The 22,432-nt window shown below is 48.5% G+C and overlaps 21 non-coding genes across 21 annotated transcripts in view; 11 read left to right on the forward strand and 10 right to left on the reverse strand.

The window, feature by feature from the left end:
* The first annotated feature begins 428 nt into the window (after positions 1-428).
* On the forward strand, positions 429-500 carry Trnaq-uug (transfer RNA glutamine (anticodon UUG)). The gene has a single exon. It is a non-coding gene; the product is annotated as a tRNA-Gln (tRNA).
* Positions 501-1,004: 504 nt separating this feature from the next.
* Trnap-ugg (transfer RNA proline (anticodon UGG)) lies at positions 1,005-1,076 on the reverse strand. Its single transcript has one exon. It is a non-coding gene; the product is annotated as a tRNA-Pro (tRNA).
* A 1,767-nt stretch (positions 1,077-2,843) lies between these two features.
* Trnaq-uug (transfer RNA glutamine (anticodon UUG)) lies at positions 2,844-2,915 on the forward strand. Its single transcript has one exon. It is a non-coding gene; the product is annotated as a tRNA-Gln (tRNA).
* Positions 2,916-5,453: 2,538 nt separating this feature from the next.
* Trnaq-uug (transfer RNA glutamine (anticodon UUG)) lies at positions 5,454-5,525 on the forward strand. Its single transcript has one exon. It is a non-coding gene; the product is annotated as a tRNA-Gln (tRNA).
* Positions 5,526-12,733: 7,208 nt separating this feature from the next.
* Positions 12,734-12,805, reverse strand: Trnap-ugg (transfer RNA proline (anticodon UGG)). Its single transcript has one exon. It is a non-coding gene; the product is annotated as a tRNA-Pro (tRNA).
* Positions 12,806-13,362: 557 nt separating this feature from the next.
* On the forward strand, positions 13,363-13,434 carry Trnaq-uug (transfer RNA glutamine (anticodon UUG)). Its single transcript has one exon. It is a non-coding gene; the product is annotated as a tRNA-Gln (tRNA).
* A 506-nt stretch (positions 13,435-13,940) lies between these two features.
* On the reverse strand, positions 13,941-14,012 carry Trnap-ugg (transfer RNA proline (anticodon UGG)). The gene has a single exon. It is a non-coding gene; the product is annotated as a tRNA-Pro (tRNA).
* A 557-nt stretch (positions 14,013-14,569) lies between these two features.
* Positions 14,570-14,641, forward strand: Trnaq-uug (transfer RNA glutamine (anticodon UUG)). The gene has a single exon. It is a non-coding gene; the product is annotated as a tRNA-Gln (tRNA).
* Positions 14,642-15,147: 506 nt separating this feature from the next.
* Trnap-ugg (transfer RNA proline (anticodon UGG)) lies at positions 15,148-15,219 on the reverse strand. Its single transcript has one exon. It is a non-coding gene; the product is annotated as a tRNA-Pro (tRNA).
* A 557-nt stretch (positions 15,220-15,776) lies between these two features.
* Trnaq-uug (transfer RNA glutamine (anticodon UUG)) lies at positions 15,777-15,848 on the forward strand. The gene has a single exon. It is a non-coding gene; the product is annotated as a tRNA-Gln (tRNA).
* Positions 15,849-16,354: 506 nt separating this feature from the next.
* Trnap-ugg (transfer RNA proline (anticodon UGG)) lies at positions 16,355-16,426 on the reverse strand. The gene has a single exon. It is a non-coding gene; the product is annotated as a tRNA-Pro (tRNA).
* A 557-nt stretch (positions 16,427-16,983) lies between these two features.
* Positions 16,984-17,055, forward strand: Trnaq-uug (transfer RNA glutamine (anticodon UUG)). Its single transcript has one exon. It is a non-coding gene; the product is annotated as a tRNA-Gln (tRNA).
* Positions 17,056-17,561: 506 nt separating this feature from the next.
* Positions 17,562-17,633, reverse strand: Trnap-ugg (transfer RNA proline (anticodon UGG)). Its single transcript has one exon. It is a non-coding gene; the product is annotated as a tRNA-Pro (tRNA).
* A 557-nt stretch (positions 17,634-18,190) lies between these two features.
* On the forward strand, positions 18,191-18,262 carry Trnaq-uug (transfer RNA glutamine (anticodon UUG)). Its single transcript has one exon. It is a non-coding gene; the product is annotated as a tRNA-Gln (tRNA).
* A 506-nt stretch (positions 18,263-18,768) lies between these two features.
* On the reverse strand, positions 18,769-18,840 carry Trnap-ugg (transfer RNA proline (anticodon UGG)). The gene has a single exon. It is a non-coding gene; the product is annotated as a tRNA-Pro (tRNA).
* A 557-nt stretch (positions 18,841-19,397) lies between these two features.
* Trnaq-uug (transfer RNA glutamine (anticodon UUG)) lies at positions 19,398-19,469 on the forward strand. Its single transcript has one exon. It is a non-coding gene; the product is annotated as a tRNA-Gln (tRNA).
* A 506-nt stretch (positions 19,470-19,975) lies between these two features.
* On the reverse strand, positions 19,976-20,047 carry Trnap-ugg (transfer RNA proline (anticodon UGG)). The gene has a single exon. It is a non-coding gene; the product is annotated as a tRNA-Pro (tRNA).
* A 557-nt stretch (positions 20,048-20,604) lies between these two features.
* On the forward strand, positions 20,605-20,676 carry Trnaq-uug (transfer RNA glutamine (anticodon UUG)). Its single transcript has one exon. It is a non-coding gene; the product is annotated as a tRNA-Gln (tRNA).
* Positions 20,677-21,182: 506 nt separating this feature from the next.
* On the reverse strand, positions 21,183-21,254 carry Trnap-ugg (transfer RNA proline (anticodon UGG)). Its single transcript has one exon. It is a non-coding gene; the product is annotated as a tRNA-Pro (tRNA).
* A 557-nt stretch (positions 21,255-21,811) lies between these two features.
* On the forward strand, positions 21,812-21,883 carry Trnaq-uug (transfer RNA glutamine (anticodon UUG)). Its single transcript has one exon. It is a non-coding gene; the product is annotated as a tRNA-Gln (tRNA).
* Positions 21,884-22,389: 506 nt separating this feature from the next.
* Positions 22,390-22,432, reverse strand: part of Trnap-ugg (transfer RNA proline (anticodon UGG)) — a 72-nt gene continuing 29 nt past the window's right edge. The window contains exon 1 of the tRNA in view: positions 22,390-22,432. This exon is cut by the window's right edge and continues 29 nt beyond it. This is a non-coding gene — a tRNA (tRNA-Pro).

Raw genomic sequence — 22,432 nt, forward strand, 5'->3', positions numbered from 1 at the left:
AACACCAGTGTATATGAATGCTGAAAGAGCTGCTAGAGTTGTGTGTCAGTATTTCGACCGTGCGAAGTGCAAATGTTATCGTGTCACGCACTATCCGCCCACTACGTAGCGTTCTGTGCCAGCACGCAGTTTTCGACAGTACTCTGTGTCCATAGCTGTTTCCATAGCTAGGCTGCTTCCAGCAAAATGCATGCACCATACGAAAGTGGCCGTTGCGCGATTTTGATTACCTGAGCCTTCGACATCACTTGATGTACGAATACTGGCAAGAATTCTTGCTACATTCGAAGGTGCACCTTCCACTTTCAGCCTACCTGGTTGCTTCATTTGCCACGCAAACACTTCCTGAGGACGCTACATGAAATAACATCGCATCTTATCGGCTTAATGACATGATGCTACTGAATTGAAGACCGCTATAGGCATCCGTTTCCATGGTGTAATGGTTAGCACTCTGGACTTTGAATCCAGCGATCCGAGTTCGAGTCTCGGTGGAACCTGACGCTGTGTTTTGCGCTCGTTTCTAGAAATGTGTACGAGCCGGTAGTTGGAATTGTATATGCCGAATTTTAGCTAGGATGATGTAACGCAAATTGTTAATAGCAGGCCACACGTGAATGGGGAACGCTCCAAAAGCTTATGCTTTTGATACTAGGATTAATAACGGAACGTAGGGGTTCAACTGCAAAAAGACGCCCTCAATGTTTCTCCCAGCAGGAAAAACATCTCTCCGTTTTGAGTGCTGCATGCGCATGCATTTAACAAACGTGCATGCGATGTACTAGTTCCTGGGAAACGAATAGAATCGCTGTACGTGCCAGTCTTTACGTATAGATATAAGTGAGCGAAGACGGCTTAATCCTGCCACGTAGATTGCTTTCCAAATGACGCACTTGCCAGTCTCTTGGGCCGGTGGCCCACATGCAGTTTGTCCTGTTGCATGGCTTACTTTCAGAGACTCGCAAGTTTATCGTAGTGTTTGGTTGTCGCGAAAGTTAAAAGTGGGGCCTGTCCGGGATTTGAACCCGGGACCTCCTGCACCCACAGCAGGAATCATATCCCTAGACCAACAGGCCGCACAAGGAAGCACGTCTGCACCCCGCCACCTACTGACATCTTGCCGCACTTGCTAGTTGCAGCATACAATCTGGACCATATACTCAAAAAGCTTTCTTAATCCGACACCCACAACATGAGCTGTGCTGAACACCAGTGTATGTGAATGCTCAAAGAGCTGCTAGCGTTTTGTGTCAGTATTTCGACCGTGTGAAGTGCAAATGTTATCGTGTCACGCACTATCCGCCCCCTACGTAGCGTTCTGTGTCAGCACGCAGTTTTCGACAGTACTGTGCGTCCATAGCTGTTCCCATATCTAGGCTGCTTCCAGCACAATGCATGCACCATACGAAAGTGGCCGTTGCGCGATTTTGATTACCTGAGCCTTCGACATCACTTGATGTACGAATACTGGCAAGAATTCTTGCTACATTCGAAGGTGCACCTTCCACTTTCAGCCTACCTGGTGGCTTCATTTGCCACGCAAACACTTCCTGAGCGCCAATTGTTAATAGCAGTCCACACGTGAATGGGGAACGCTCCAAATGCTTATGCTTTTGATACTAGGATAAATAACGTAACGTAAGGGGTTCAACTGCGAGAAAACGACCTCAGCTAATCTCCCAACAGGAAGGACATCTCTCCGTTTTGGGTGCTGCATGCGCATGCATTTAACAAACGTGCATGCGATGTACTAGTTCCTGGGAAACGAATAGAATCGCTGTACGTGCCAGTCTTTACGTACAGATATAAGTGAGCGAAGACGGCTTAATCCTGCAGCGTAGATTGCTTTCCACATGACGCACTTGCCAGTCTCTTGGGAAGGGGGCAAACATGCAGTTTGTCCTGTTGCATGGCTTACTTTCAGAGACTCGCAAGTTTATCGTAGTGTTTGGTTGTCGCGAAAGTTAAAAGTGGGGCCTGTCCGGGATTTGAACCCGGGACCTCCTGCACCCAAAGCAGGAATCATACCCGTAGATCAAAAGCCCGCAGAAGGAAGAACGTCTGCACCCCGCCACCTACTGACATCTTGCCGCACTTGCTAGTTGCAGCATACAATCTGGACCATATTCTCAAAGAGCTTTCTTAATCCGCCACCCACAACAAGTGCTGTGCTGAACACCAGTGTATTAGAATGCTGAAAGAGCTGCTAGTGTTGTGTGTCAGTATTTCGACCGTGCGAAGTGCAAATGTTATCGTGTCACGCTCTATCCGCCCACTACGTAGCGTTCTGTGCCAGCACGCAGTTTCGACAGTACTCTGTGTCCATAGCTGTTTCCATAGCTAGGCTGCTTCCAGCACAATGCATGCATCATACGAAAGTGGCCGTAGCGCGATTTTGATTACCTGAGCCTTCGACATCACTTGATGTACGAATACTGGCAAGAATTCTTGCTACATTCGAAGGTGCACCTTCCACTTTCAGCCTACCTGGTTGCTTCATTTGCCACGCAAACACCTCCTGAGCGCAAATTGTTAATAGCAGTCCACACGTAAATGGGGAACGCTCCAAATGCTTATGCTTTTGATACTAGGATTAATGACGTAACATAAGGGGTTCAACTGCGAGAAGACGACCTTTTCATTACCTGAGCCTTCGACATCACTTGATGTACGAATAATTGCAAGAATTCTTGCTACATTCGAAGATGCACCATCCACTTTCAGCCTACCTGGTTGCTTCATTTGCGACGCAAACACTTCCTGAGGACGCTACATGAAACAACATAGCATCTTATCGGCTTAATGACATGATGCTACTGAATTGAAGACCGCTACAGGCATCCGATTCCATGGTGTAATGGTTAGCACTCTGGACTTTGAATCCAGCAATCCGAGTTCGAGTCTCGGTGGAACCTGACGCTGTGTTTTGCGCTCGTTTCTAGAAATGTGTACGAGCCGGTAGTTGGAATTGTATATGCAGAATTTTAGCTAGGATCATGTAACGCAAATTGTTAATAGCAGTCCACACGTGAATGGGGAACGCTCCAAATGCTTATGCTTTTGATACTAGGATTAATAACGTAACGTAAGGGGTTCAACTGCGAGAAGACGACCTCAGCTGTTCTCTCAGCAGGAAAGACATCTCTCCGCTTTGGGTGCTGCATGCACATGCATTTAACAAACGTGCATGCGATGTATTAGTTCCTGGGAAACGAATAGAATCGCTGTACGTGCCAGTCTTTACGTATAGATATAAGTGAGCGAAGACGGCTTAATCCTGCCACGTAGATTGCTTTCCACATGACGCACTTGCCAGTCTCTTGGGCCTGTGGCCCACATGCAATTTGTCCTGTTGCATGGCTTACTTTCAGAGACTCGCAAGTTTATCGTAGTGTTTGGTTGTCGCGAAAGTGAAAAGTAGGGCCTGTCCGGGGTTTGAACTCGAGACCTCATACACCCAAAGCAGGAATCATACCCCTAGACCAACAGGCAGCACGAGGAAGAACGTCTGCACCCTGCCACCTACTGACATCTTGCCGCACTTGCTAGTTGCAGCATACAATCTGGACCATATTCTCAAAGAGCTTTCTTAATCCGACACCCACAACAAGAGCTGTGTTGAACACCAGTGTATATGAATGCTGAAAGAGCTGCTAGAGTTGTGTGTCAGTATTTCGACCGTGCGAAGTGCAAATGTTATCGTGTCACGCACTATCCGCCCACTACGTAGCGTTCTGTGCCAGCACGCAGTTTTCGACAGTACTCTGTGTCCATAGCTGTTTCCATAGCTAGGCTGCTTCCAGCAAAATGCATGCACCATACGAAAGTGGCCGTTGCGCGATTTTGATTACCTGAGCCTTCGACATCACTTGATGTACGAATACTGGCAAGAATTCTTGCTACATTCGAAGGTGCACCTTCCACTTTCAGCCTACCTGGTTGCTTCATTTGCCACGCAAACACCTCCTGAGCGCAAATTGTTAATAGCAGTCCACAAGTGAATGGGGAACGCTCCAAATGCTTATGCTTTTGATACTAGGATTAATAACGTAACGTAAGGGGTTCAACTGCGAGAAGACGACCTTTTCATTACCTGAGCCTTCGACATCACTTGATGTACGAATAATTGCAAGAATTCTTGCTACATTCGAAGGTGCACCATCCACTTTCAGCGTACCTGGTTGCTTCATTTGCCACGCAAACACTTCCTGACGACGCTACTGAATTGAAGACCGCTGCAGGCATCCGGATCCATGGTGTAATGGTTAGCACTCTGGACTTTGAATGCAGCGATCCGAGTTCGAGTCTCGGTGGAACCTGACTCTGTGTTTTGCGCTCGTTTCTAGAAATGTGTACGAGCCGGTAGTTGGAATTGTATATGCAGAATTTTAGCTAGGATCATGTAACGCAAATTGTTAATAGCAGTCCACACGAGAATGGGGAACGCTCCATATGCTTATGCTTTTGATACTAGGATTAATAACGGAACGTAAGGGGTTCAACTGCGAGAAGACGCCCTCAGCTGTTTCTCCCAGCAGGAAAGACATCTCTCCGTTTTGGGTGCTGCATGCGCATGCATTTAACAAACCTGCATGCGATGTACTAGTTCCTGGGAAACGAATAGATTCGCTGTACGTGCCAGTCTTTACGTATAGATATAAGTGAGCGAAGACGGCTTAATCCTGCCACGTAGATTGCTTTCCACATGATGCACTTGCCAGTCTCTTGGGCCGGGGGCCCACATGCAGTTTGTCCTGTTGCATGGCTTACTTTCAGAGACTCGCAAGTTTATCGTAGTGTTTGGTTGTCGCGAAAGTGAAAAGTAGGGCCTGTCCGGGATTTGAACCCGGGACCTCCTGCAACCAAAGCAGGAATCATTCCCCTACACCAACAGGCCGCACAAGGAAGTACGTCTACACCCCGCCACCTACTGACATCTTGCCGCACTTGCTAGTTGCAACATACAATCTGGACCATATTCTCAAAGAGCTTTCTTAATCCGACACCCACAACATGAGCTGTGCTGAACACCAGTGTATGTGAATGCTCAAAGAGCTGCTACAGTTGTGTCTCAGTATTTCGACCGTGCGAAGTGCAAATGTTATCGTGTCACGCACTATCCGCCCACTACGTAGCGTATGTGTCAGCACGCAGTTTTCGACAGTACTCTGTGTCCATAGCTGTTTCCATAGCTAGGCTGCTTCCAGCACAATGCATGCACCATACGAAAGTGGCCGTTGCGCGATTTTGATTACCTGAGCCTTCGACATCACTTGATGTACGAATACTGGCAAGAATTCTTGCTACATTCGAAGGTGCACCATCCACTTTCAGCCTACCTGGTTGCTTCATTTGCCACGCAAACACTTCCTGAGGACGCTACATGAAATAACATCGCATCTTATCGGCTTAATGACATGATGCTACTGAATTGAAGACCGCTACAGGCTTCCGGTTCCATGGTGTAATGGTTAGCGCTCTGGACTTTGAATCCAGCGATCCGAGTTCGAGTCTCGGTGGAACCTGACGCTGTGTTTTGCGCTCGTTTCTAGAAATGTGTACGAGCCGGTAGTTGGAATTGTATATGCAGAATTTTAGCTAGGATCATGTAACGCAAATTGTTAATAGCAAATTGTTAATAGCAGTCCACACGTGAATGGGGAACGCTCCAAATGCTTATGCTTTTGATACTAGGATTAATAACGGAACGTAAGGGGTTCAACTGCGAGAAGACGCCCTCAGCTGTTTCTCCCAGCATGAAAGACATCTCTCCGTTTTGGGTGCTGCATGCGCATGCATTTAACAAACGTGCATGCGATGTACTAGTTCCTGGGAAACGAATAGACTCGCTGTACGTGCCAGTCTTTACGTATAGATATAAGTGAGCGAAGACGGCTTAATCCTGCCACGTAGATTGCTTTCCACATGACGCACTTGCCAGTCTCTTGGGCCGGGGGCCCACATGCAGTTCGTCCTGTTGCATGGCTTACTTTCACAGACTCGCAAGTTTATCGTAGTGTCTGGTTGTTGCGAAAGTGAAAAATAGTGCCTGTCCGGGATTTGAACCCGGGACCTCCTGCACCCAAAGCAGGAATCATACCCCTTTTTTTTTTTTGCCTTAGATCGCTTTTTTTTATTTATTTTTTTTTTTGATTACGGATCAAAGACGCTACCCCTTTTTTTTATTTTTTTTTTTGAAAAAAAAAAAAATAAACTCCTCACTCGAGGTTAGACTTGAACCAAGGACCTCTTTTTTTAATTCAGTTATTTAATTTTAATTTTTTTTAATTTTAATTTTTTTATTTTTTTTATTTTTTTTATTTTTTATTTTTTTTGTATTTTTTTTTAACAGTAAGGAACTGAAAACTAGTAAGTGCACTCGTTGGGCCGAATTGGGGACGCACATAACTAAAACCATGCTAATAGTTGTAGAAAAAGGCATAAAGAAAAAGAGCAAAGTGCGGGGCGAAGGAAACCATGAAACAAAACTGAAGGGTGGAATCCTTACCACCATTAACCAGTGCTACATCTTGCACTGGATGGAAAAACAAAAACTGCGAAGACCTTTTCGCACTGGGGACAAAAAGAGGAAATGGGGCAAATACTGCTACAGAGTGTGAGGGTTCACAACGAACCTCTCCGTCTGCTGTATCATCCAGGTATGACTTCTCGTAATGATGAAAGTAGATCCCACGTTGTACCGTGTAGTGTTCTATCATCGTCTTGTAATCTTAACTTCTCTTACCCGTGATGTTCCAGCTACGTGGAGGGTCGTGGAACGCACTCCACAAAAAATTGGAAAAATATTGTCGATACTTTGGGTTACGGAGGATCTTGCAATGTCGTTCCTGCAAATAGTTCCAAAAGTCTAAAGTGTCCTTAGTGCCGTCTTGAAACAAATAATGCACTGCATGTCCACGAAGCCACGTCATAGCATTAGTTTTAGTGCGTGGGTAATACATGTCATCCGGGAATAGGATAGTCTTGGGGTCGATATGATTCGGCGTTACCCGAAGGAAGTATGCTGACATTTGCCTCACTAAGTGCCACACTGCCGTAGACTCGCCACAGCTAAGACGGTGTTCATCGTTGTCTTGAACGCCGCAGCTCGTGCACGTGGGTGAGTCGACCATGTGGATCGCATGTAGCCTTGATTTGGTCACCTGCTTACCGTTGACAGTGATATACCACATCGCCGTGACGTCAGTGTCCAGTGTTACGTGGTGAATTGTCCTCCACACTACTCGCCAGTTGACGTTCGGGTGCTTCCTCTCCACGACGTTATCAGGTCGTCCACGTTGCAGGACCCTATAAACCACCTTTGCCGTCGCCAGGTGAGTCGCTGGTAAGGCAAGCCGAACGTAACTGAGTTCGAGGTAAAAGACACCGATGTAGAAGAGCGAGGAGGGGACGTGGTGTATCGGCACAGGCGGAAACAGTGAGGGCGGTGCTAGTTCTTCTATTAACAAACTGGTCAAACTGTCCGGACGGCGGTGCCATAGTTTGACTAATGTGCTCACAAATAGGGCGACCGCTCTGTCATGAACGTGATAAAGGCCAAGCCCTCCCCGATCCGGGGGAAGGGTGAGAGTCTCATATTTGATCTTGAAAAGCATTCCTGAACTCACGAAGGACCCAAAAGCCGCAAGTATACGGCGAGCTAACATCACCGGTATAGGTAATATCTGGGCGATGTGCGGAATGCGTGACGCTAAATGTGTGTTAACATACTGGGTCCTTTGGACGATGTCCAGGGCTCGTAGGCGGTTGTTGGCAATTCCAGTCCGAACATTCCGTAAAAGCCGTCGATAGTTGTGAGCAGCGGTCCGTCGTATATCGTCTGTAAAATCAATGCCGAGACATTTCAAACTATCTCTGAGCTGGAAAGGGGTGACACTGTTCTCAGACAATCCGGCCCCGATGTTCATAGCCACCGATTTTGCGACGTTGATACGACTACCAGTGGCCATGCCATATTTCTCTATCCAATTCAGTGCGCTAGCGGTGTCGTCACCGTTGCGGATGACAATCACCAGGTCGTCAGCGTACGCTTTACATCGGAAAGTGTGGCCTCGTAACGTCATACCCGTTAGTCGTTGGCGCAGGCCGCAGAGGAGAGGTTCCATGGCCACAGCGTAAAGTAAAGTGGACAGAGGGCAGCCTTGGCGTATCGATCGAGAAATGGTGAGGGGCTGCGAAGGTCGGCCGTTGACGATCACCTTGGATGTCGCGCCACGGAGTAGTCGCATGACGACAGTGACGAATGGCTGTGGGTACCGCATATGTTGGAGGACCGCTTCCAAATAGTCGTGGTCCACTCGGTCGAAAGCTTGACTAAAATCGATTGCCGCCAGTGCACCCTTCAGACGACATGCCCTCGCCAGTGAGATCAAGTCACGATATTCACTGAGTGCTGTTTGAATATTATTGTCGCCTCCTAATGACGTTTGATCGGGTGAGATAACATTTCGTAAGGTCTGGCGTATCCGCGCCGCCAACAGTCGAGAAAAGATCTTAAAGTCGCAGTTCAATAGCGTCAACGGGCGGTAGTCCTGCAGACGTGAGCCACCGGACGGTTTGTGAATAGGAATTATCATCCCTTCCACAAGGGCCGCAGGGAGCGGCACGTCCGGGGATAGTAGTTCGCGACAGATGTCCGTCCATCGGGAGGTTAATAAATATTGAAAAGTCCGGTAAAATTCCAAGGGGAGGCCATCAGGACCCGGTGACTTGTTGACAGCTCCTTTTCTAATGGCGTCGATCACTTCTTCTTCTGTAATTTCGTCCATCAAGGCCTCTTCCATTACCGGGGTGACGGTGCCGTAAATCGTCTGAGAGACGTCCTCCAGTGCTGTCAGATCAGGGGTCTGAGCGGAATAGAGTTGGGAGTAATGATTGTAGAACGCTGTGTTTATGTCTTGTTGCGTGGTGAGACGACGACCGTCCTCCGTGTCGATGAAGCGTATCAGCGCTCGTTGGCGTCGTTTACGTTCACGAAGGACGTGGAACATTGACGGGCGTTCGCTCGGTATCCGATCCTGCGTCCTCGAGCGGATGACTACCCCCTCTAGGTGGCGTCGCATATGAGCGAGGATCTGAGCCTTAGCACGGTGGACCGCCGTTTGTCGTTCCAGAGACGGCGCCATAGCATCGTAGTCGCGCAGGACCCGGAAGTAAAAGTCGAGTGTATGTCTTCGCCAAGTAGCGTGGTCGCGACCGTAGGTTATCAACGTTCGCCTCAGTGCCGGTTTGGCGCAGTCCAACCACCAGCGGATCGTTGTGGGATATGCACGGAGGCGATTTTCACACGAATGCCACGTATCCTCAACGGCTTGGCGGCAATCCGGGTACGACAGGTGAGCGATGTTTAATTTCCACGGGCTGCGGCTTCTCCACACTTGTTGCCGCCGCAGGGTGACTGCACAAATGTAAGCTGTGTGGTCCGAGAATGCTGCAGGCCACAGTTCCGCATCCTGTGTTCCAGCGGCGAGAGAGCGTGAGACATAAATCCGATCGATACGACTGGAAGAGTGACTCGTGAAGTGCGTGAATCCCGGTCGATGGCCGTGAAGATGTTCCCAAGTGTCCACCATCTGCAGTTCTCGAATTAGCGTCTCGAGTTCCGGGCACGGATTATGTCGTGGGAGTTGGTCTCTGGGCGCCAGTACGCAATTGTAGTCACCTCCAAACACCAGATGGTCGTGGCGGCCTTGGAAGAGCGGGGCGACGTCTTCCGCAAAGAATCGTGAACGTTCGCGACGTTTGTCCGTCCCGGAAGGTGCGTAGATGTTGATAAGGCGGACACCCAGTACTGTGAGTGCCATTCCTCTTGCCCCAGGCAGAAACAGGATATCGTCCGCCACTATCCCTTCCCGAAGAAGTACAGCGACACCGCTGCCTGTTGGGGAAGCTGGAGAGACGCAAGCATCGTAACCGTACATGCCTGGGAAGTCGTCGACGTACACTTCCTGGAGAAGGGCTATGTCGATGGAAGCAGAGTTCAACATATCCTGAAGCAAGGATAACTTAGCGCGCGTCCGTATAGTGTTGATGTTTATAGTTGCAACGCGATAAGTTTGAGGTCTATCCATAGCATCCGTGTTGGCCATCAATACCCTTGTAAGGCTGCCTCGTCACTGTAAATGATGGCGGGAAAGGATCAACATTGGTGGGGTTAGGTTCCCCCCGTGTCGTCCGACACGATGGGCAAGGAGTGTTCCTCACAGTCGTCCGCCCAGTCGCCATGAAATACCATCGGCTGTTGGTGGCTGTTAGTGGCTGCTGCGGCACTCGGCGCTGAATCCATCGGCTCTGCTGGCTGGGAATCGGCAGCGGCTGTCTGCTTGTGATCCTGTTGCTCTGTGGGGTCGGAGGGGCTGGAGCCATCACCACGGCGATCTGTTGAGTTTGATGTTACAGCGGCCTCTGTACCGTCGGTACCGTCGTCGGAATTTCCACAGTCCATGTCAGACGATCGCTGCAAACAATCGTCCGATGGAGCACGCCGCCGTCTCTTGTGTTTTCGCGGAGAACGCTGTTTACGGACGTGTGTTTCAGAATCTGAATGTGGATGATTTTCTTCAGCTGCTCCGGTGTCTGGAAGAAAAGCCGCTGTCGGCACAACCCGTGGGTCAATGTCCATCCTAGCATCCACGCCTTCTTGCAAGGTCGGTCGGTGATTATCTTCAGGTGGGGGCGCCGTTGTAGAGGCCGGATCCTGTACTGCAGAAGCCATCACGGTCTCGCTATCGGGGGCGGCTATCGGACTAACGTGGGCAGCATCAGAAAGGGTTGCTGCCCGTGTAACTTCTGCGTAATTGAGAGGAAGTGTCGTCACCGTAGAAGGAGTCATAGATTCACCTGTCGGGATTTGAGTAAGCCGTCGTCGGAGACAATCCGACCGGACGTGCCCTTCTTGGCCACAACCAGAGCAAGTGCGTGGCTGACCGTCATACATAATGATCGCCCTACATCCGCCGATGACAAGATATGACGGAACATGTTTGGTCAGTTCAATTTTTATCTGTCGCACCCCGTTAAGAACGGGGTACGTTGTAAAGGTGGTCCATTTTTCGGCCATATGGCTGATCACTCTGCCGTAGGGCTGGAAAGCCGCGGTGACTACGTCCGGTGGTACTTCGAAAGGGAGTTCGAAGACGCGTATCGTACGGAGGCCAAGCCCCGCGTGATCGATAGAGACCGCCCCAATATGGCCATCAGAGTGTTTGAATTTAAGATCGTTCGCATGTGCGCGCACGATTCTGTTGCACACCTCGTCACTTACTAGCTTGACGTAGACAACACTGCTCGTGATAGAGAGATGGATACCAATTATATCTCGCGGTTCAATTTTAACGTCGTCACGTAGAAAACGTTCCACTTCAAAAGCTCGCGGTCGTGCATGATCGGGTTGAAAACTGATCTTGATGGTGGTTTGTCTGTATGAATGTGCCATGTTGCGTCGGTAGTGATGGACTCTAAACTAGCGACAACGCAGTAGTAAACAACGACGGGCACTCGCGACCGCGCGGACGGGACGTAAACAAGACGTCCTCGCCGCAGCGCTGCGGAAAGCAGACTGACCTAGACCAACAGGCCGCACAAGGAAGTACGTCTGCACCCCGCCACCTACTGACATCTTGCCGCATTTGCTAGTTGCAGCATACAATCTGGACCATATTTTCAAAGAGCTTTCTTAATCCGACACCCACAACATGAGCTGTGCTGAACACCAGTGTATGTGAATGCTCAAAGAGCTGCTAGAGTTGTGTGTCAGTATTTCGACCGTGTGAAGTGCAAATGTTATCGTGTCACGCACTATCCGCCCACTACGTAGCGTTCTGTGTCAGCACGCAGTTTTCGACAGTACTCTGTGTCCATAGCTGTTTCCATAGCTAGGCTGCTTCCAGCACAATGCATGCACCATACGAAAGTGGCCGTTGCGCGATTTTGATTACCTGAGCCTTCGACATCACTTGATGTACGAATACTGGCAACAATTCTTGCTACATTCGAAGGTGCACCATCCACGTTCAACCTACCTGGTTGCTTCATTTGCCACGCAAACACTTCCTGAGGACGCTACATGAAATAACATCGCATCTAATCGGCTTAATGACATGATGCTACTGAATTGAAGACCGCTACAGGCATACGGTTCCTTGGTGTAATGGTTAGCACTCTGGACTTTGAATCCTGCGATCCGAGTTCGAGTCTCGGTGGAACCTGACGCTGTGTTTTGCGCTCGTTTCTAGAAATGTGTACGAGCCGGTAGTTGGAATTGTATATGCAGAATTTTAGCTAGGATCATGTAACGCAAATTGTTAATAGCAGTCAACACGTGAATGGGGAACGCTGCAAATGCTTATGCTTTTGATACTAGGATTAATAATGGAACGTAAGGGCGTCAACTGCAAGAAGACGCCCTCAGCTGTTTCTCCCAGCAGGAAAGACATCTCTCCGTTTTGGGTGCTGCATGCGCATGCATTTAACGAACGTGCATGCGATGTACTAGTTCCTGGGAAACGAATAGAATCGCTGTACGTGCCAGTCTTTACGTATAGATATAAGTGAGCGAAGACGGCTTAATCCTGCCACGTAGATTGCTTTCCACATGACGCACTTGCCAGTCTCTTGGGCCGGTGGCCCACATGCAGTTTGTCCTGTTGCGTGGCTAACTTTCAGAGACTCGCAAGTTTAACGTAGTGTTTGGGTGTCGCGAAAGTGAAAAGTAGGGCCTGTCCGGGATTTGAACCCGGAACCTCCTACACCCAAAGCTGGAATCATACCCCTAGACCAACAGGCCGCACAAGGAAGCACGTCTGCACCCCGCCACCTACTGACATCTTGCCGCACTTGCTAGTTGCAGCATACAATCTGGACCATATTCTCAAAGAGCTTTCTTAATCCGACACCCACAACATGAGCAGTGCTGAACACCAGTGTATGTGAATGCTCAAAGAGCTGCTAGAGTTGTGTGTCAGTATTTCGACCGTGTGAAGTGCAAATGTTATCGTGTCACGCACTATCCGCCCACTACGTAGCGTTCTGTGTCAGCACGCAGTTTTCGACAGTACTCTGTGTCCATAGCTGTTTCCATAGCTAGGCTGCTTCCAGCACAATGCATGCACCATACGAAAGTGGCCGTTGCGCCATTTTGATTACCTGAGCCTTCGACATCACTTGATGTACGAATACTGGCAAGAATTCTTGCTACATTCGAAGGTGCACCATCCACTTTCAGCCTACCTGGTTGCTTCATTTGCCACGCAAACACTTCCTGAGGTCGCTACATGAAATAACATCGCATCTTATCGGCTTAATGACATGATGCTACTGAATTGAAGACCGCTACAGGCATCTGGTTCCATGGTGTAATGGTTAGCACTCTGGACTTTGAATCCAGCGATCCGAGTTCGAGTCTCGGTGGAACCTGACGCTGTGTTTTGCGCTCGTTTCTAGAAATGTGTACAAGCCGGTAGTTGGAATTGTATATGCAGAATTTTAGCTAGGATCATGTAACGCAAATTGTTAATAGCAGTCCACACGTGAATGGGGAACGCTCCAAATGCTTATGCTTTTGATACTAGGATTCATAACGGAACGTAAGGGGTTCAACTGCAAGAAGACGCCCTTAGCTGTTTCTCCCAGCAGGAAAGACATCTCTCCGTTTTGGGTGCTGCATGCGCATGCATTTAACAAACGTGCATGCGATGTACTAGTTCCTGGGAAACGAATAGAATCGCTGTACGTGCCAGTCTTTACGTATAGATATAAGTGAGCGAAGAAGGCAAAATCCTACCACGTAGATTGCTTTCCACATGACGCACTTGCCAGTCTCTTGGGCCGGTGGCCCACATGCATTTTGTCCTGTTGCATGGCTTACTTTCAGAGACTCACAAGTTTATCGTAGTGTTTGGCTGTCGCGAAAGTGAAAAGTAGGGCCTGTCCGAGATTTGAACCCGGGACCTCCTGCACCCAAAGCAGGAATCATACCCCTAGACCAACAGGCCGCACAAGGAAGCACGTCTGCACCCCGCCACCTACTGACATCTTGCCGCACTTGCTAGTTGCAGCATACAATCTGGACCATATTCTCAAAGAGCTTTCTTAATCCGACACCCACAACATGAGCTGTGCTGAACACCAGTGTATGTGAATGCTCAAAGAGCTGCTAGAGTTGTGTGTCAGGATTTCGACCGTGTGAAGTGCAAATGTTATCGTGTCACGCACTATCCGCCCACTACGTAGCGTTCTGTGTCAGCACGCAGTTTTCGACAGTACTCTGTGTCCATAGCTGTTTCCATAGCTAGGCTGCTTCCAGCACAATGCATGCACCATACGAAAGTGGCCGTTGCGCGATTTTGGTTACCTGAGCCTTCGACATCACTTGATGTTCGAATACTGGCAAGAATTCTTGCTACATTCGAAGGTGCACCATCCACTTTCAGCCTACCTGTTTGCTTCATTTGCCACGCAAACACTTCCTGAGGACGCTACATGAAATAACATCGCATCTTATAGGCTTAATGACATGATGCTACTGAATTGAAGACCGCTACATGCATACGGTTCCATGGTGTAATGGTTAGCACTCTGGACTTTGAATCCAGCGATCCGAGTTCGAGTCTCGGTGGAACCTGACGCTGTGTTTTGCGCTCGTTTCTAGAAATGTGTACGAGCCGGTAGTTGGAGTTGTATATGCAGAATTGTAGCTAGGATCATGTAACGCAAATTGTTAATAGCAGTCCACACGTGAATGGGGAACGCTCCAAATGCTTATGCTTTTGATACTAGGATTCATAACGGAACGTAAGGGGTTCAACTGCAAGAAGACGCCCTCAGCTGTTTCTCCCAGCAGGAAAGACATCTCTCCGTTTTGGGTGCTACATGCGCATGAATTTAACAAACGTGCATGCGATGTACTAGTTAATGGGAAACGAATAGAATCGCTGTACGTGCCAGTCTTTACGTATAGATATAAGTGAGCGAAGACGGCTTAATCCTGCCACGTAGATTGCTTTCCACATGACGCACTTGCCAGTCTCTTGGGCCGGGGGCCCACATGCAGTTTGTCCTGTTGCATGGCTTACTTTCAGAGACTCGCAAGTTTATCTTAGTGTTTGGTTGTCGCGGAAGTGAAAAGTAGGGCCTGTCCGGGATTTGAACCCGGGACCTCCTGCACCCAAAGCAGGAATCATACCCCTAGACCAACAGGCCGCACAAGGAAGCACGTCTGCACCCCGCCACCTACTGACATCTTGCCGCACTTGCTAGTTGCAGCATACAATCTGGTCCATATTCTCAAAGGGCTTTCTTAATCCGACACCCACAACATGAGCTGTGCTGAACACCAGTGTATGTGAATGCTCAAAGAGCTGCTAGAGTTGTGTGTCAGTATTTCGACCGTGTGAAGTGCAAATGTTATCGTGTCACGCACTATCCGCCCACTACGTAGCGTTCTGTGTCAGCACGCAGTTTTCGACAGTACTCTGTGTCCATAGCTGTTTCCATAGCTAGGCTGCTTCCAGCACAATGCATGCACCATACGAAAGTGGCCGTTGCGCGATTTTGATTACCTGAGCCTTCGACATTACTTGATGTACGAATACTGGCAAGAATTCTTGCTACATTCGAAGGTGCACCATCCACTGTCAGCCTACCTGGTTGCTTCATTTGCCACGCAAACACTTCCTGAGGACGCTACATGAAATAACATCGCATCTTATCGGCTTAATGACATGATGCTACTGAATTGAAGACCACTACATGCATCCGGTTCCATGGTGTAATAGTTAGCACTCTGGACTTTGAATCCAGCGATCTGAGTTCGAGTCTCGGTGGAACCTGACGCTGTGTTTTGCGCTCGTTTCTAGAAATATGTACGAGCCGGTAGTTGGAATTGTATATGCAGAATTTTAGCTAGGATCATGTAACGCAAATTGTTAATAGCAGTCCACACGTGAATGGGGAACGCTCCAAATGCTTATGCTTTTGATACTAGGATTAATAACGGAACGTAAGGGGTTCAACTGCAAGATGACGCCAACAGCTGTTTCTCCCAGCAGGAAAGACATCTCTTCGATTTGGGTGCTGCATGCGCATGAATTTAACAAACGTGCGTGCGATGTACTAGTTCCTGGGAAACGAATAGAATCGCTGTACGTGCCAGTCTTTACGTATAGATATAAGTGAGCGAAGACGGCTTAATCCTGCCACGTAGATTGCTTTCCACATGACGCACTTGCCAGTCTCTTGGGCCGGTGGCCCACATGCAGTTTGTCCTGTTGCATGGCTTACTTTCAGAGACTCGCAAGTTTATCGTAGTGTTTGGTTGTAGCGAAAGTGAAAAGTAGGGCCTATTCGAGATTTGAACCCGGGACCTCCTGCACCCAAAGCAGGAATCATACCCCTAGACCAACAGGCCGCACAAGGAAGCACGTCTGCACCCCGCCACCTACTGTCATCTTGCCGCACTTGCTAGTTGCAGCATACAATCTGGACCATATTCTCAAAGAGCTTTCTTAATCCGACACCCACAACATGAGCTGTGCTGAACACCAGTGTATGTGAATGCTCAAAGAGCTGCTAGAGTTGTGTGTCAGTATTTCGACCGTGTGAAGTGCAAATGTTATCGTGTCACGCACTATCCGCCCACTACGTAGCGTTCTGTGTCATCACGCAGTTTTCGACAGTACTCTGTGTCCATAGCTGTTTCCATAGCTAGGCTGCTTCCAGCACAATGCATGCACCATACGAAAGTGGCCGTTGCGCGATTTTGATTACCTGAGCCTTCGACATCACTTGATGTACGAATACTGGCAAGAATTCTTGCTACATTCGAAGGTGCACCATCCACTTTCAGCCTACCTGGTTGCTTCATTTGCCACGCAAACACTTCCTGAGGACGCTACATGAAATAACATCGCATCTTATCGGCTTAATGACATGATGCTACTGAATTGAAGACCGCTACAGGCATCTGGTTCCATGGTGTAATGGTTAGCACTCTGGACTTTGAATCCAGCGATCCGAGTTCGAGTCTCGGTGGAACCTGACGCTGTGTTTTGCGCTCGTTTCTAGAAATGTGTACAAGCCGGTAGTTGGAATTGTATATGCAGAATTTTAGCTAGGATCATGTAACGCAAATTGTTAATAGCAGTCCACACGTGAATGGGGAACGCTCCAAATGCTTATGCTTTTGATACTAGGATTCATAACGGAACGTAAGGGGTTCAACTGCAAGAAGACGCCCTTAGCTGTTTCTCCCAGCAGGAAAGACATCTCTCCGTTTTGGGTGCTGCATGCGCATGCATTTAACAAACGTGCATGCGATGTACTAGTTCCTGGGAAACGAATAGAATCGCTGCACGTGCCAGTCTTTACGTATAGATATAAGTGAGCAAAGACGGCAAAATCCTACCACGTAGATTGCTTTCCACATGACGCACTTGCCAGTCCCTTGGGACGGTGGCCCACATGCATTTTGTCCTGTTGCATGGCTTACTTTCTGAGACTCGCAAGTTTATCGTAGTGTTTGGTTGTCGCGAAAGTGAAAAGTAGGGCCTGTCCGGGATTTGAACCCGTGACCTCCTGCACCCAAAGCAGGAATCATACCCCTAGACCAACAGGCCGCACAGGGAAGCACGTCTGCACCCCGCCACCTACTGACATCTTGCCGCACTTGCTAGTTGCAGCATACAATCTGGACCATATTCTCAAAGAGCTTTCTTAATCCGACACCCACAACATGAGCTGTGCTGAACACCAGTGTATGTGAATGCTCAAAGAGCTGCTAGAGTTGTGTGTCAGGATTTCGACCGTGTGAAGTGCAAATGTTATCGTGTCACGCACTATCCGCCCACTACGTAGCGTTCTGTGTCAGCACGCAGTTTTCGACAGTACTCTGTGTCCATAGCTGTTTCCATAGCTAGGCTGCTTCCAGCACAATGCATGCACCATACGAAAGTGGCCGTTGCGCCATTTTGATTACCTGAGCCTTCGACATCACTTGATGTACGAATACTGGCAACAATTCTTGCTACATTCGAAGGTGCACCATCCACTTTCAGCCTACCTGTTTGCTTCATTTGCCACGCAAACACTTCCTGAGGACGCTACATGAAATAACATCGCATCTTATAGGCTTAATGACATGATGCTACTGAATTGAAGACCGCTACAGGCATCCGGTTCCATGGTGTAATGGTTAGCACTCTGGACTTTGAATCCAGCGATCCGAGTTCGAGTCTCGGTGGAACCTGACGCTGTGTTTTGCGCTCGTTTCTAGAAATGTGTACGAGCCGGTAGTTGGAGTTGTATATGCAGAATTGTAGCTAGGATCATGTAACGCAAATTGTTAATAGCAGTCCACACGTGAATGGGGAACGCTCCAAATGCTTATGCTTTTGATACTAGGATTCATAACGGAACGTAAGGGGTTCAACTGCAAGAAGACTCCCTCAGCTGTTTCTCCCAGCAGGAAAGACATCTCACCGTCTTGGGTGCTACATGCGCATGAATTTAACAAACGTGCATGCGATGTACTAGTTAATGGGAAACGAATAAAATCGCTGTACGTGCCAGTCTTTACGTATAGATATAAGTGAGCGAAGACGGCTTAATCCTGCCACGTAGATTGCTTTCCACATGACGCACTTGCCAGTCTCTTGGGCCGGGGGCCCACATGCAGTTTGTCCTGTTGCATGGCTTACTTTCAGAGACTCGCAAGTCTATCTTAGTGTTTGGTTGTCGCGGAAGTGAAAAGTAGGGCCTGTCCGGGATTTGAACCCGGGACATCCTGCACCCAAAGCAGGATTCATACCCCTAGACCAACAGGCCGCACAAGGAAGCACGTCTGCACCCCGCCACCTACTGACATCTTGCCGCACTTGCTAGTTGCAGCATACAATCTGGTCCATATTCTCAAAGGGCTTTCTTAATCCGACACCCACAACATGAGCTGTGCTGAACACCAGTGTATGTGAATGCTCAAAGAGCTGCTAGAGTTGTGTGTCAGTATTTCGACCGTGTGAAGTGCAAATGTTATCGTGTCACGCACTATCCGCCCACTACGTAGCGTTCTGTGTCATCACGCAGTTTTCGACAGTACTCTGTGTCCATAGCTGTTTCCATAGCTAGGCTGCTTCCAGCACAATGCATGCACCATACGAAAGTGGCCGTTGCGCGATTTTGATTACCTGAGCCTTCGACATCACTTGATGTACGAATACTGGCAAGAATTCTTGCTACATTCGAAGGTGCACCATCCACTTTCAGCCTACCTGGTTGCTTCATTTGCCACGCAAACACTTCCTGAGGACGCTACATGAAATAACATCGCATCTTATCGGCTTAATGGCATGATGCTACTGAATAGAAGACCGCTACATGCATCCGGTTCCATGGTGTAATAGTTAGCACTCTGGACTTTGAATCCAGCGATCTGAGTTCGAGTCTCGGTGGAACCTGACGCTGTGTTTTGCGCTCGTTTCTAGAAATGTGTACGAGCCGGTAGTTGGAATTGTATATGCAGAATTTTAGCTAGGATCATGTAACGCAAATTGTTAATAGCAGTCCACACGTGAATGGGGAACGCTCCAAATGCTTATGCTTTTGATACTAGGATTAATAACGGAACGTAAGGGGTTCAACTGCAAGATGACGCCCTCAGCTGTTTCTCCCAGCAGGAAAGACATCTCTCCGTTTTGGGTGCTGCATGCGCATGAATTTAACAAACGTGCATGCGATGTACTAGTTCCTGGGAAACGAATAGAATCGCTGTACGTGCCAGACTTTACGTATAGATATAAGTGAGCGAAGACGGCTTAATCCTGCCACGTAGATTGCTTTCCACATGACGCACTTGCCAGTCTCTTGGGCCGGGGGCCTACATGCAGTTTGTCCTGTTGCATGGCTTACTTTCAGAGACTCGCAAGTTTATCTTAGTGTTTGGTTGTCGCGAAAGTGAAAATTAGGGCCTGTCCGGGATTTGAACCCGGGACCTCCTGCACCCAAAGCAGGAGTCATACCCCTAGACCAACAGGCCGCACAAGGAAGCACGTCTGCACCCCGCCACCTACTGACATCTTGCCGCACTTGCTAGTTGCAGCATACAATCTGGACCATATTCTCAAAGGGCTTTCTTAATCCGACACCCACAACATGAGCAGTGCTGAACACCAGTGTATGTGAATGCTCAAAGAGCTGCTAGAGTTGTGTATCAGTATTTCGACCGTGTGAAGTGCAAATGTTATCGTGTCACGCACTATCCGCCCACTACGTAGCGTTCTGTGTCAGCACGCAGTTTTCGACAGTACTCTGTGTCCATAGCTGTTTCCATAGCTAGGCTGCTTCCAGCACAATGCATGCACCATACGAAAGTGGCCGTTGCGCGATTTTGATTACCTGAGCCTTCGACATCACTTGATGTACGAATACTGGCAAGAATTCTTGCTACATTCGAAGGTGCACCATCCACTTTCAGCCTACCTGGTTGCTTCATTTGCCACGCAAACACTTCCTGAGGACGCTACATGAAATAACATCGCATCTTATCGGCTTAATGACATGATGCTACTGAATTGAAGACCGCTACAGGTATCCGGTTCCATGGTGTAATGGTTAGCACTCTGGACTTTGAATCCAGCGATCTGAGTTCGAGTCTCGGTTGAACCTGACGCTGTGTTTTGCGCTCGTTTCTAGAAATGTGTACGAGCCGGTAGTTGGAATTGTATATGCAGAATTTTAGCTAGGATCATGTAACGCAAATTGTTAATAGCAGTCCACACGTGAATGGGGAACGCTCCAAATGCTTATGCTTTTGATACTAGGATTAATAACGGAACGTAAGGGGTTCAACTGCAAGATGACGCCAACAGCTGTTTCTCCCAGCAGGAAAGACATCTCTTCGATTTGGGTGCTGCATGCGCATGAATTTAACAAACGTGCATGCGATGTACTAGTTCCTGGGAAACGAATAGAATCGCTGTACGTGCCAGTCTTTACGTATAGATATAAGTGAGCGAAAACGGCTTAATCCTGCCACGTAGATTGCTTTCCACATGACGCACTTGCCAGTCTCTTGGGCCGGTGGCCCACATGCAGTTTGTCCTGTTGCATGGCTTACTTTCAGAGACTCGCAAGTTTATCGTAGTGTTTGGTTGTAGCGAAAGTGAAAAGTAGGGCCTATTCGAGATTTGAACCCGGGACCTCCTGCACCCAAAGCAGGAATCATACCCCTAGACCAACAGGCCGCACAAGGAAGCACGTCTGCACCCCGCCACCTACTGTCATCTTGCCGCACTTGCTAGTTGCAGCATACCATCTGGACCATATTCTCAAAGAGCTTTCTTAATCCGACACCCACAACATGAGCTGTGCTGAACACCAGTGTATGTGAATGCTCAAAGAGCTGCTAGAGTTGTGTGTCAGTATTTCGACCGTGTGAAGTGCAAATGTTATCGTGTCACGCACTATCCGCCCACAACGTAGCGTTCTGTGTCATCACGCAGTTTTCGACAGTACTCTGTGTCCATAGCTGTTTCCATAGCTAGGCTGCTTCCAGCACAATGCATGCACCATACGAAAGTGGCCGTTGCGCGATTTTGATTACCTGAGCCTTCGACATCACTTGATGTACGAATACTGGCAAGAATTCTTGCTACATTCGAAGGTGCACCATCCACTTTCAGCCTACCTGGTTGCTTCATTTGCCACGCAAACACTTCCTGAGGACGCTACATGAAATAACATCGCATCTTATCGGCTTAATGACATGATGCTACTGAACTGAAGACCGCTACAGGCATCTGGTTCCATGGTGTAATGGTTAGCACTCTGGACTTTGAATCCAGCGATCCGAGTTCGAGTCTCGGTGGAACCTGACGCTGTGTTTTGCGCTCGTTTCTAGAAATGTGTACAAGCCGGTAGTTGGAATTGTATATGCAGAATTTTAGCTAGGATCATGTAACGCAAATTGTTAATAGCAGTCCACACGTGAATGGGGAACGCTCCAAATGCTTATGCTTTTGATACTAGGATTCATAACGGAACGTAAGGGGTTCAACTGCAAGAAGACGCCCTTAGCTGTTTCTCCCAGCAGGAAAGACATCTCTCCGTTTTGGGTGCTGCATGCGCATGCATTTAACAAACGTGCATGCGATGTTCTAGTTCCTGGGAAACGAAGAGAATCGCTGCACGTGCCAGTCTTTACGTATAGATATAAGTGAGCAAAGAAGGCAAAATCCTACCACGTAGATTGCTTTCCACATGACGCACTTGCCAGTCCCTTGGGACGGTGGCCCACATGCATTTTGTCCTGTTGCATGGCTTACTTTCTGAGACTCGCAAGTTTATCGTAGTGTTTGGTTGTCGCGAAAGTGAAAAGTAGGGCCTGTCCGGGATTTGAACCCGTGACCTCCTGCACCCAAAG

Source organism: Schistocerca cancellata, chromosome 2 (genome assembly GCF_023864275.1).
Source record: "Schistocerca cancellata isolate TAMUIC-IGC-003103 chromosome 2, iqSchCanc2.1, whole genome shotgun sequence".
NCBI classification, from domain to species: Eukaryota; Metazoa; Arthropoda; class Insecta; order Orthoptera; family Acrididae; genus Schistocerca; species Schistocerca cancellata.